The sequence below is a fragment of the Falco punctatus genome (assembly GCF_963210335.1).
Source record: "Falco punctatus genome assembly, contig: scaffold_40, whole genome shotgun sequence".
Taxonomy (NCBI): domain Eukaryota; kingdom Metazoa; phylum Chordata; class Aves; order Falconiformes; family Falconidae; genus Falco; species Falco punctatus.
Window position 1 is genome coordinate 1,199,800 of NW_027660300.1, and position 12,311 is coordinate 1,212,110.

The following is a 12,311-nucleotide window of genomic DNA, read 5'->3' on the forward strand; positions in this document are numbered from 1 at the left end:
CGGCCAGGGGTCGGCCGCCGTGCCGTTCCTGAACCAGGTCACCGCGTGCCTGCGAAGGCAACAAGTGGTGCCGAAACCAGGGAAAATCACCTCGAATCGGGTGAACGGTGGCCGGAGCGGCAGGACCAGCCCGGCGGGGAGGATGCTCCCGGACCAACCAAGAGGATGGAAGCTCTTGTGAAGGTCGTATTACAGCTGCATAAGCAGTGGGGTATTGCTTGTAAGCCCAAAGATTTTAATCTCGCATTTGCGAGACTTTTAGAGCTCGGGGTCATTGACCAGCCGGTGGATATACTCCACCCAGATGTGTGGGACAAATGCTCCCATGCTTTATGCGATGAAACGATGTCTACTGGTAGTGGAAATAATCTGAAAGCATGGGGGAAAGTCGTCCAGGCACTCCAAAAAGCTAGACACGAGCAGGAGACCTGGAAAGCTGCAAGGGATTGTCTGTTAAACACCCCGCGGGTGGGAAATGGGGCGACTATACAAACATCACACCACCCGGTTGAAGAGGGTTCCGCCGACCCTCAAAGCCGACAGAATAGTGACACGCCCACTCAGTGTCCAAAAGACTCTTCCGTCTCCAACTCGCCCACAGGACCCTCAGCAGACTCCTTTTGGGGCAAGCTGGCTGCAGAGGCCAGGGGCGCTGAGGCAAAAGCCGAGGCCGAAAGTACACGGAGTGAACCACCGCCCTGTGCGCCCCAAGATGGCGCCGAGCAGCAAGGGGAAGGGCGGGGCCAGACCGCCCCCGGCGGGAGCAGGGAGGGAGCGCTAGAGTTAACGGGCGCACACAGAGGGGAGGGGGAAGAGAATGGGAAGGAAAAGAGTGATTGGCACGACCAAAAAAGGGAAAAGAGCGCCAGCGAGGGGCAGAAAGCCAATCAGAATGACCCTCCCCAAAACTGCCCTTATAAGGCAGTCGCCGCCCCAAGCGGAAGGCGGGGCGGGCAGAAAGGGAAAGAACCGCCCAATTACGCAGACAAGGGAGGGGCCGAAGCCCGACCACATACCACCAGCACCCGGAAGTGAGCAGTCAGTCGGGCTCTGACTCCGGCTCAGACTCTGCATGGGAGACTTGGCTGGCAAATACAAAGACCAAAATATCACCACTCACGGGGAAAGAAAGAAATAAGGGGACAGAAATTCCTCTCACAGATTGGAGAAAAATACAAATTGCATGTGCCGATTGGGCCCCATCGGACGCACTAGCATTCCCGGTCCGAGTGACGGACGGGGGACAGAGGGTCCATTCCCCCTTAAGCCCTAAGGATATACGAGCGATTGTTAAAGCAATCGCGGACAACAGACTCAATTCTGCCATGGTCTCCACCCTCATAGATGGGGTTTTTGGGGGAGATGATTTGCTCCCGTTTGATATAAAACAGACTTGTAGGTTGATTTTTGATGGGGCAGGGGTGATTGTGTTTAAACAAGAATGGGAGGAGAACTATGCAAGGCAATTAGTCCGAGTAACCGGAGTGGGTCATCCGCTACACGGCTCCAGCCTACAGCGGTTGATGGGTACAGACCCAACAATGATTACCCCCCAAGCACAAGCCCAGGGCCTGCGGGCCCATGAAGTTATGGCAACTACTTGTGCAGCTAGAGAGGCCATTCGCACGACCTCTAGAGTTATTGCCAAGCCATCGCCACGGTCCACAATAAAACAAAAAGAAAGTGAGAGTTTTACACAGGTTGTAGATCGCCTCCAAGCAGCAGTCGATTCCTCGGCCCTGCCCTCGGAGGCGAAAGGCCCAGTCATTGCAGACTGTTTGCGGCAACAGTGTAATCTAAAAACCAAAGAAACCTGCAATCACTGCCACCGAGGTCAAGTCTCGCGGACATGATTAAACATGTTGTGAGCGAGGAACACCTGGCCCCAATTCAAGTGGCTGTTTGTGCACTGGCTAGCGTGATGACATGCCTCAAATGTGGCCAACCAGGCCATGTGATGATTAATTGTCCCCTTTTCGGAGACTCGCCGATGGCGCTCCTCCCACAAAACCGATCTAAAGGACCGTGTTGGGCCTGTGGAAAGAGAGGGCACCTCGCGAAGGAATGCAGGCTTAAAAAGCAGGGAAACGGGAAAGGGAGGGGGCCCCCGGACCGCACACAGCCCTCTCCCACTTGGGATGTCAGGCGGCCCCATTACACCAACCCCAGACAGGGGGGGTCACTCCCGAACCCGTTGCCCCCGCAGGAAGCAACCAACTTTATGGCCCAGCCAATGACCCCACAAACCTGGCCTCCATCCCAGGGACAGCAGGAACCACCCCTTGGGGGCGAGACCCCTGGGTGGCCCTGGCAGTAAGGTGTGACAACCCGCCAGTGGTATGGGGGATCTGTTCCCTGCGTAATACCTCGAATGACACCACCATTAGCATCCCCTTTTTAATTAACACTGGAGCAGATGTTACAGTTATCCCTGAAACGAGCTGGCCCCCACGTTGGAAATCGGAAGATGCCCCCATGGTAGGTGGAGTCCGGGGACTAACCCGAGCTCAGAAGAGTGCTCAGCTGGGAGCAATCACGCTTCACACAGAAAAGGGACCGGAGAAGACCATTACCCTTGTGAGAAACTATGGACTAGGGTATTGTTTATTAAGATTTATGTTAAGCTCAATGTAAAGGTTAGGCAACAAAAGATATGAAACGCTTATGCAAACAGCTACCAGACACCGCCTGTGTAAGATAAGATAACCGCAATACACAAACTAAACCAGACACCGCTGGTGCAAGATAAGATAACCGCAATACACAAACTAAACCAGACACCGCTGATGCAAGATAAGATAACCACCAGATGTCCAGGAACCGACAGAAATAGGGCAAACAACCCCATATAAGGACATATGAGTGAGGGGTCAACTATGGGACAAAGGAGGAAGACCACCAGGAGGCAGAAAACGACCCCCTAACAACAACTGAAGCATGACTCCACTACCTCATGAACACAGAAGTAAAGATGTATAAAAAGGGACTGTTTGAACTGCTCAGGACGGCAGTTGGCGGAGCGCAGACTCCCCTGTCGTCCAGCGCTGTTTTGCTCATATTCTACTTGCTATAATTAATAAAATTTTAATTGGATTATGATCCGTTGCGGTCTCAATTTATAACAATTTCTGGTGCCGTGACTCGGATAAGGAACAGTGGGCTTTGGTCCTCCGGGGAGGCGCCCCGCGACATTTCGCGGCCCCGCGACCAACAGCTTACTCCAACCTTACCGACGAACCTAAATTCTAGAATAATGAGCAAAGGAGAAACCTGTAAAATCCCATAAAAATTCTGTGCACGGGAGTCCGGACGAAGACGCAGGACGCGTAAGTATATTGCGAATTTGTTTGCAGGGTTTGCCGTTCGGGCGGGATTGGGTTTCCTGGAATATAACGAGTGAGAGGTTCGATATACTGAACCAAGCGAGTGCGGACTCTTAAGTACTGTGTCTCCCATCTCCCACGAGGGACTGGGCCAGGAACAAGGGGAGCGAGTGAGTGTATGTTTGTGGATATTCCAGAAGATGGGGGCGAAGGGCAGCAAGCCTTCGAATCCCATGGGAAGGGTACCCACTGTACCTAAGAATACCCCTCTGGCATATATCTTAGACAATTGGAGATATTTCCCTGGAACCCTAGGGAAAGATAAGCAGAAAATGATAGAATATTGTACTAAGATATGGGGAGGGAAGAAGATTTCTAAAAATGTCTTTTGGCCAGTCTATGGGTCAGAAGAAGAGTGGGTAAGACAGCAATTAAACCTCTGGGTAAATAATAAAAAACCCCTTAACCCGGAGGAGAGTCAATATGCGGAAGTGTGGCTAGAAAGACCGGGAGCTAGACTTTACCCGCTGAATGAAATAAAAACTAAGCAAAAGAAAAAGAAGGAAGAGTTAGACAAAGCCCTTCTAACCCCCCCTCCTTACGCTCCTCCTCCTGCTCCCGCAGCCTCTTCAGAGGTCCCCAGAGCGCCCACTCCCCCACCAGAGTCGGAACAAGGGTCTCCCCCTCCTCCTAGACGCGTAACTAGAAGTCAAAAAGGGGCAGCTCAGATGTACCCCCTAAGGGAAATACCCATGGGGGGACCTCAACCTGTGATAGGATATATTTCCGTACCCCTAAACTCGGCTGACCTACGAGATTTTAAAAGGACCGAGATGGGAAACTTAATTGAGGACCCACTCGGAGTGGCAGAAAGATTAGATCAATTTCTGGGACCAAACCTTTATACTTGGGGTGAGATGCAATCTATCCTTGGTCAATTATTTACTACCGAGGAAAGAGATATGATTAGGCGAGCAGGAATGAGACTGTGGGATGCTCAGCATGCCGAGGGACCCCAAGCAGATATTAAATGGCCACTCCAAAGACCTAATTGGGATAATCAGGATCCGGCGCATAGAACTCATATGCAGGACCTGAGAACTATAGTAATTCAGGGGATTAGAGAAGCAGTACCCCGTGGCCAGAATATCAATAAAGCATTTAATGAAATGCAAAAGAAAGATGAGAGCCCTACTGAGTGGCTGGAATGACTGAGAAAAGCCCTTCAGCTGTACTCTGGGGTAAATCCAGACGACCCTTTAGGGCAAGCGCTCCTCAAAACTCAGTTTGTGGCAAAATCATGGGAAGATATCAGAAAGAAGATTGAAAAGTTAGAAGACTGGCAGAATAGAGGGTTGGATGAATTATTGAGGGAAGCTCAGAAAGTCTACGTAAGGTGGGAAGAAGAGAGCAGCAAGCGACAAGTAAAAATGATGGTAGCAGCGGTCAGAGAGGATCACAAAGGGCGGACTGGTGAACACAGATCTGCTGGAACGAAACAAGGGAACGTAGTAGTAAAGAAGGAACAGAGATGTTGTTTTTACTGTGGAAAGAAGGGACATATAAAAAAGAATTGCAGAGAAAGGATCAGGGATGAGGAAATATTGAAAACGGAATAGGAGAGTCAGGGGCTTTATATCTTAGGGGACCGGAGTCATCATGAGCCCTTGATAAAATTAAAAATAGGTCCCCATAAACAAGAGTTCACCTTTTTAGTAAACACTGGGGCTGAGAAATCAACTATTAAGCAAATACCTGAGGGATGTAAAGTTTCCCCTGAAAAAGTACAAGTAATTGGGGCAAAAGGAGAACCCTTTAAAGTAAGCAAAATCAAAAATGTGGTATTCGAAACTGAAAATAAATTTGGAATGGGTGAACTCTTGCTCGTCCCTGAAGCAGAATTTAATCTGTTAGGACGAGATTTAATTGTTGAATTGCAATTAGAAATTAAAGTGAAAAATCAAGAGCTAACAGTGTCTGCTTATCCTTTGACCGTGGATGATCAAAAACAAATTAACCCCGATGTCTGGTACTCTCCGGACACAATTAGTAGACTGGAAATCCCACCGATTAAAATCCAAATTTCCGAACCCCACATACCTGTGAGGGTAACGCAATATCCCATATCCCTAGAAGGACGGAGGGGATTAAAACCAGAAATTGATCGATTGTTAGCACAAGGAATCTTAGAGCCTTGTATGTCACCCTTTAACACTCCCATTCTGCCTGTAAAGAAACCAAATGGGAAATATCGGCTCGTACATGATTTAAGGGAAATAAACAAAAGAACTATCACCCGGTTCCCTGTAGTAGCAAATCCATACACACTGCTAAGCAAGCTAGGACCCCATAAATCCTGGTATAGTGTGGCTGATTTAAAGGATGCCTTTTGGGCCTGTCCACTGGCAGAAGAATGCTGTGATTATTTTGCCTTTGAATGGGAAGACATAGAGACAGGCCGTAGACAGCAATTGAGATGGACCGTGCTTCCCCAAGGGTTCACTGAGCCCCCTAATCTGTTTGGACAGGCCCTGGAAGAGCTCTTAAAAGAATACCAGGTACAAACGGGAAACGTGCTGTTACAGTATGTAGATGATCTGCTCATAGCAGGGAATAATAAGGAGGATGTAAGAAAAGAAAGCATTCGACTCCTAAACTTTCTTGCACAAAAGGGCCTACGGGTATCACAAGAAAAGTTACAATTTGTGGAGGAAAAAGTGAAATATTTGGGGCATTATTTGTTTAACGGCAAGAAGATATTGGATCCAGAGCGCATTAAAGGAATTCTGGAATTACCTATGCCTGTCACTAAGAGGCAAATTCGGCAGGCATTAGGGCTATTTGGGTATTGTAGGCAATGGATAGAGAACTACAGCTTTAAAGTTAAATTCTTATATGAACAACTGTCTAAAGACAAAATACCCAAGTGGACCCCTCAGGATCAAGAGCAGTTTGCCAGTCTTAAAAGGGAGCTAAGTCAAGCACCGGTTTTAAGCCTCCCAGATTTAAAGCGGCCATTCCATTTATTCGTTAACATACATGAAGGAACGGCATTTGGAGTATTAACTCAGGAATGGGCCGGACAAAAGAAACCGGTGGCATACTTATCAAAGCTGTTGGACCCTGTGAGCAGGGGTTGGCCGAGTTGTTTACAAATTATTGTTGCTGCTGCCTTATTACTTGAAGAAACGAATCGTATTACCTTTAATGGAGAAGTTGTCCTATATGCACCTCATAATATAAGGGGGGTGCTTCAACAAAAAGCAGAAAAATGGCTTACAGATAGCCGACTACTAAAGTATGAGGGAATACTTATAGAATCCCCTAAACTATCTTTGAAAACTATTGGAGCAGTTAACCCCGCTGAATTTTTGTACCCAGGAGAAGGTAATGAACTATTGCACAATTGTTTTCAAACAATTGAACAACAGACACGTATTAGGCCAGACTTAGAAGAAGAAGAACTACAATGTGGAGAAGTACTATTTATAGATGGGTCATCACGAATAGTGGAAGGTAAACGATTGTCTGGATATGCTATCGTTAAGTTAGAGAAAGGAGAATTTAAGACAATAGAATCGGGCCCCCTGAGTGCCAGCTGGTCGGCTCAAGCCTGTGAGCTGTATGCATTGTGGAAAGCATTAGTGTCACTGAAGGGAAAGGATGGAACTATATATACAGACTCACGCTATGCGTTTGGAGTGGTACATACCTTTGGAAAAATATGGGAGGAAAGAGGATTTGTTAACTCACAGGGAAAAGAACTGATACACCCGGAATTAATTCGGCGAGTTCTGGGGGCATTGAAAATGCCGAATAAAATAGCAGTTGTACATATAAAGGGACACCAGCGAGGTACAAGTTACCAAGTTAGAGAAAATAATGCAGCTGATACAGAAGCAAAACAAGTGGCAGGCAATTATAGTACGATTTTGACTATGCAACAAATATCTGTTAGTAAAAATTTGAGTTTTGAGTCTGCAGAAAAGGAAAAACTAGAACAAATGGGAGCTAAGGAACAGAATGGTAAGTACATATTGCCAGATGGGAGAGAAGTCTTGCCGAAGGGCATAGCACTCGAAATATTTTCAAAAATACACAGTAAAACACACTGGGGAACCCAGGCGTTAGTTGATCATTTCAATCAACAGTTTGCCTGTTTAGGCGTATATAACATAGCAAAGACAGTCACGGCAGCCTGCGAGACCTGTCAAAAGGTTAATCGAAACAATATGAGACAAAAACCTCTTGGAGGACGTTCCCCAGCATACAGACCTTTCTCACACATACAAGTGGATTTTACTGAATTACCCAGGGTAGGGCGTTACAAATATTTATTAGTAATGGTAGATCATTTAACACATTATGTTGAGGCTTTTACTACCTCCAAGGCAACTGCTAACCAAGTTACTAAAGTGTTACTTGAACACATTATACCTCGATATGGAGTACCTGAAGTAATCGACTCGGACAGAGGAACACACTTTGTGTCAAAAATTGTTAGAGATCTAACAGAAAGCTTGGGTATTAAGTGGGAATACCATACGCCATGGCATCCACAAAGTTCGGGAAAAGTTGAAAGGATGAATGGAGAAATCAAAACTATTTTGACTAAATTAATGATAGAAACCAAATTATCATGGATTAAGTGCCTACCCATGGCACTATTAATTCTCAGAACTAGACCCCGAGCGGATGTGGGAATATCAGCATTTGAAATGGTGTATGGAATGCCCTATAGAATTGAAAGCCCACAAACAAATATTTTAATTCGAGACCGTGCGATTAATGAATATGTTTTACAATTAGCAGAACATCGTAACAAGCTTTGGGAACACGGACTGATTGTGCAACGACCCCCGTTGGACTTAAAAATTCACAATGTTAAACCTGGGGATTGGATATTGATTAAAGTATGGAAGGAAAAAACCCTAAAACCCAATTGGGAGGGACCTTATCTTGTTCTGCTTACAACAGAAACGGCTCTCCGGACTGCTGAGCGTGGATGGACTCATGCCAGTCGCATTAAAGGCCCAGCGATGAGACCCCACTGGAAAGTAATCAGTACACCAGGTGACACCAAGATAACATTGAGAAGATAAAGTTATGATAGAGATTTTACTTGATTATTTTGACGCATTACCTTTTGGTATAAAGTGTGTATTGTTGTTTACATTTGCTATAGTTATCTCGCTTTTTATCTATTATATATGGAAGTGTAAGAAGTGTAATTGCTAAGCTCATGCAGCCACACAATATTGAATATAGAAAATATGCTGATGTGAATGATACATGCATTTTGGATATACGATTTAGGTGTAATAATTTGAACTGCAATTGTTATCCATTTGCTTGTTTTAAATGTAAGGTATGCCAGGATAAATGGTGGACACACTGTGAATTCGGATACCCTCCGGCAGGAGTTTGCACACAGTGTTGGAAAAATCCAAAGAACTCTCACTGAGTGGAGACTAAAACAATTAGAGTCTAAACAAGAAATTATTCGGGAATCCCAAGAATGGTGGGAAATTTTTGCTAAAGGAATAAACCCTCAATATTATTGTTACCACTCCAACGAACCAGTCCCCTTTGTAGCTGAAATTTTAGTTATAAAGTGCAGGAGGGAAGTACTAACCGTGTCTTGCTTGGCCCCATTAATTAAAGCTGCAAAGTGGGAAGCCTATGTAAACAGGCAGAAAGCCCGAAACAGCTGTTCTCCTGATAAATTCCCTTGCTGCCGAGAAGATGGTACACCCCGTGGCTCGAAGCAACCGAGTCGACGGGCGAGGCAGAGGAGAAACAAACCGTGGAGAAAAGAGCCAGAAAAATGGGATGCAAAAGCAGCCATGGCCGAACTTCCCCAGGACTGGTAAGAATATACTTAAATTGGCAGAATTAACAAACACCCTTTTTCCTGGTATACCGTTAATTGTGCTATTGATAATAACCCAGGCAAAAGGGGGAAACCCACATGAACCATTTAAGTGGGAACTAATATCTTGGGAAGGAACGAAAACAATAGCCACTTTTAGCAACCCAGGGCCACCTGAATTCGTAGTGAAACTTTGTGATTTAGTACCAATACCTTGTGAAAAAGGACCTCCATTTTATTTATGCCCGGCCTCTGGACAGCCTTACTGTCATTATCCCGGACACTATTATTGTGGTTATTGGGGATGTGAGACAATAGCCTCGGGCTGGACAGTAAAGGCTCCTGATAAATATATAAAAGCAACCTGGACTCCTAACGGATGTGTACCTGAACAAACAGGTGTAGATCTTACAGGTCTGCGTGACGTGGATTATGTAGCTCCACGTAACAAGAAAGTCTGTACCCGCATCAAATTTCAAATATTGCATCCCCTAGAAGACGAATGGTTAGTAGGACGAACATGGGGAATATGTGTCTATGCAGGAATTCCTAAAGATTGGGGAGGGCACTTTCTCATAAGAAAAATTAAAATACCACATGATTCACTCCCTGTTGGGCCGAATAAAGTATTGAATTCACCCACTTTCCCTAAGAAAAAGATTGTCCCCACAAGTGTTACAACCACTCGTCCAAACTCCCTATCAGTAACAGATAGAACAACTAATGACACGGTGACTGAGTCCTCTTTAGTTAGGGATTCAGGAGTGTCAGAATCCAAAGACCCCTTATGGGATTTAATGCAAGCCTCTTATCGTACCCTTAATGAAAGCAAACCAAATTTAACTAAGGAATGCTGGTTATGTTACAATGTTAGACCACCATATTTTGAGGCAATCGGAATACCAGATAGGATTCAATGGTCTAGTGGTTCAAACCCACAAGAATGCCCCTGGGATGACCAGAAGAACCATACGCAAGGAATTACTATTCAATTGGTAACAGGTCAAGGAAAATGTATAGGTACAGTGCCCGAAAAATATCAGCCTTTGTGTAATCAAACAATCACTAACACCAATATAGAGAAACACAAGAATCAAAATGACAAATGGGCTATCCCGACACCAGGAGCTAAATGGGTTTGTTCAGACATCGGAGTAACGCCTTGCCTATCCCTAAACGTGTTTAATCAATCTCAGTTTTGTGTACAGGTGATTATTGTTCCTCGTCTGATCTATCACACCTCTGAGGAGGTGTTACGCCACTTTGAAGGAGACCTGGATAGACAAAAATGAGAGCCAGTTACAGTGGTAACCCTAGCTACACTGCTGATAGCGGGCGGAGGTGGAGCAGGTACAGGCATAGCCTCCCTAGTAAAAGGTCAGGAATTACAAATTTTGCAGATGGCTGTAGATGAGGATTTAGCAAAAATAGAACAATCTATCCAAAATTTAGCCAATTCAGTAAAGTCTTTATCAGAAGTAGTGCTGCAAAATAGAAGAGGATTAGATCTACTGTTCTTAAAGGAAGGAGGGTTATGTGTAGCTCTCAATGAAGAATGTTGTTCTTTTGCTGACCATACGGGAGTAGTCCAGGACACCATGTCTGAACTCCGGAAAAGGTTAGATCAACGTAAGAAAAATCGTGAGGCGGGCAGGTCATGGTATGAAAACTGGTTTAATGTTTCACCTTGGCTAACCACTTTGTTGTCTGCTTTAGCAGGACCGCTTATTATGTTGATTCTGGGACTTATATTTGGGCCTTGTATATTACGCTATATTTTACATTTTATTAAAGAACGGTTTGACATAGCTAAATTGCTTATTCTAACTACGAGGTCTGGGGCAAAATATAAGAGTGTATCTATTAATGAGGATGAAGATTGTTGTGAATGCGTTATGCCATGTGAGAACTATGCCTATTGTAATTGTGAGGTATTACCTTGTGAGTGTTATGATAAATGTTGGGATTGTGGAAAAAGGTTTGCTTGCAGTGCCGAGAATGAAAGTAGCGTCTAATAAACAATAATAGGATAAAAAGAAAAAGGGGGGATTGTGAGAAACTATGGACTAGGGTATTGTTTATTAAGATTTATGTTAAGCTCAATGTAAAGTTCAGGCAACAAAAGATATGAAAACGCTTATGCAAACAGCTACCAGACACCGCTTGTGTAAGATAAGATAACCGCAATACACAAACTAAACCAGACACCGCTGGTGCAAGATAAGATAACCGCAATACACAAACTAAACCAGACACCGCTGGTGCAAGATAAGATAACCACCAGATGTCCAGGAACCGACAGAAACAGGGCAAACAACCCCATATAAGGACATATGAGTGAGGGGTCAACTATGGGACAAAGGAGGAAGACCACCAGGAGGCAGAAAACGACCCCCTAACAACAACTGAAGCATGACTCCACTACCTCATGAACACGGAAGTAAAGATGTATAAAAAGGGACTGTTTGAACTGCTCAGTACGGCAGTTGGCGGAGCGCAGACTCCCCTGTCGTCCAGCGCTGTTTTGCTCATATTCTACTTGCTATAATTAATAAAATTTTAATTGGATTATGATCCATTGCGGTCTCAATTTATAACAGTTAAGGATATTTATCCTGTAGTAGCAAACCCTTATACACTGTTAACAGCATTAAGGGACACTTATCAATGGTTTACAGTGCTTGATCTAAAAGATGCTTTTTTTTGTATACCTTTTGAAAAAGAAAGCAGAAAACTGTTTGCTTTTGAATGGGAAAATCCTCAAACCGGGCGAAAGATGCAGTTGACATGGACTAGATTACCCCAAGGATTTAAAAACAGTCCAACTATTTTTGGAAATCAATCAGCTAAAGAACTTGAAATCTGGAAACAGGATAAATCAAGACCTGGGCATTTACTCTTACAATATGTGGATGACATACTGATTGCTACAGAAGAAAGATTTACTTGTATACGGGTGACTATTGACCTCTTGAATTTCCTGGGACTAAATGGGTATAAGGTATCCAGGAAGAAAGCCCAGATAGCCTGCCAGACTGTGATATATCTGGGCTTTGAGATTTCAAAAGGACAACGGCAATTAGGAAAAGATCGCAAAGAAGCTATTTGTGGTATAC

The 12,311-nt window shown here is 44.7% G+C and overlaps 1 long non-coding RNA gene across 1 annotated transcript; it reads left to right on the forward strand.

Annotated features, from left to right (window-relative positions):
- The first annotated feature begins 3,332 nt into the window (after nt 1–3,332).
- LOC308057217 lies at nt 3,333–8,863 on the forward strand. The gene is made up of 2 exons (XR_013925182.1): nt 3,333–7,349; nt 8,301–8,863. It is a non-coding gene; the product is annotated as an uncharacterized lncRNA (long non-coding RNA).
- Nucleotides 8,864–12,311: the final 3,448 nt, after the last annotated feature.